General features: G+C 67.6%; 1 long non-coding RNA gene across 1 annotated transcript; it reads left to right on the plus strand.

Annotated features, from left to right (window-relative positions):
* Positions 1 to 267: 267 nt before the first annotated feature.
* LOC114485922 (uncharacterized) lies at positions 268 to 1,635 on the plus strand. Its single transcript, XR_003679153.2, has 3 exons — positions 268 to 294; positions 1,083 to 1,115; positions 1,541 to 1,635. It is a non-coding gene; the product is annotated as an uncharacterized lncRNA (long non-coding RNA).
* Positions 1,636 to 1,717: the final 82 nt, after the last annotated feature.

Consider the following 1,717-nt stretch of genomic DNA (forward strand, 5'->3'; position numbering starts at 1 on the left):
GGGTCCGGGGCCCAGGTCCAGAACAGCCTCTCATACCCCAGGGAAGATTCCAGGCCTCTGAGTACCCCCCCAACTGCCCCGGCTGAGACCCAGGCATTGGAAAGGTGTGGGCCGCGGAGCACGCGTGTGCGGCGCCCAGAGCCTCAGCCTCGTCCCCCACGCCCCAGCTCCCGAAGAACTGGGCACGTGGGTGGTTTCCAGAGCGGAGGGTCGACGTCCACTGACCCGACGTCCTGTGCATCTCCTGTCTCTCCCCAGGAGACCGAGGGGAAAAGGGCGCGCGCGGAGAGAAAGGTGAGCCCCTCCGCCTCCCTGGGGTCACTGGGCAGGCTTTGCAGGGGGCTGGGGGGCCCCAGAGGCCTCGGCCACGCCCAGCACCACCCGGGGGAGGATCTCAGAGCACAGCCCTGGCCCTGGCCGTCCAGCCGATGGGTGCGGGAGGAGGGGCCTCTGAGCCCGGCGAGCTGCCAGCGGCCGGTGAGCGCTCAAAGCCCAGAGGCTCCAGAGTTGGACCCAGGTGACGGGCAACGCTGCCTCACTACATGATTTTGGCCGTTTTGCTTCTAGTGTTCTGATTTATGCTCATTTATTTAAAAAGTTGTAACAGCAAGAAAAGGCAACACTCCGAGACACAGTCCATGCTCTGGCTACAGATACAAAGTGCAAGGTTGGGGCCCAGACTCACATCCCAAATGCTCCCGAGAACTTTCCACGGCCGGAGGCTCTGATGCAGACACGGGCTGTGGGAAGCGATAGGCCTGGGGGAGCCGATCCTCCACCCCGGGAGCCGTGGAGCCCAGGCGAGGTGGCCGGCACGGCGAGGTGGCCGGCACGGCGGTCCAGCCGGAGCCCCGCGGGACGTGCTGGCCGCCAGCCCCCGGGCAGGCCGGACGCAGCGGGGGCCCAGCAAGCCCAGTGATGCGGAGTCGAGGAACGGATCCTCAGGCTGGAGGCCGATAGTCCTGCAAAGAGCTGGATAATGGTTTCCGTCCTCCACGCCGCGTTCGCCGAGCAGCGGGGCTGAGGGGCGCGGGGCGCTGTTCCCCGACGTGTGACGTGCATGTCCTCTCTCCCCACGACAGGAGAGCCGGGGCAGCTTCACTCCTGTGCCACAGGTGACTGCGCACACGCCGACCCCCGACCTCCGCCTGGGCCCGCTCCTGCTGGGGCGGGGGAGCGGGGTCGACCAGAAGGCCAGCCGCACAGGCTCAGGGTCCTCCTTCCAAGGACAAAACCCTCTCTGCGCATATCTTACTCCCCGGTTACCCGAGTGATAGGCAGCCATTGCCTGGATAACTCGAGTACATGCCAGGAGGAGGCCAGGTGCCCAGGAGACTAGGCGGGGGCAGGCCTGGGAGGTGGGGAGGGCCAGGTAGACGGGGCCTGGCCGTCCTAGCCGGGGGGCCTGGGGGCTGCGTCTCTGTCCCAGGACTCAGAGCCCACCTCCCCCAGGCGGGTGTCGCTGCCTCTCCCCCCTCCCCCTCCCCCCTGCCCCGCCCAGAGCTCCTGTCCTGGCGTCCATTCCCGGCTTCCCTTCCAGGACCTCGGACCTGTAAGGAGCTGCTCACCAGGGGGCACCTTCTGAGCGGCTGGCACACCATCTACCTGCCCGACTGCCGGCCGCTGACCGTGCTGTGTGACATGGACGTGGACGGCGGGGGGTGGACCGTGAGTGGGGGGGACCCAGCGATGGCCGTGGGGTTCCTGGGCAGGGGTG

Source organism: Physeter macrocephalus, unplaced genomic scaffold, assembly GCF_002837175.3.
Source record: "Physeter macrocephalus isolate SW-GA unplaced genomic scaffold, ASM283717v5 random_11779, whole genome shotgun sequence".
NCBI lineage: Eukaryota > Metazoa > Chordata > Mammalia > Artiodactyla > Physeteridae > Physeter > Physeter macrocephalus.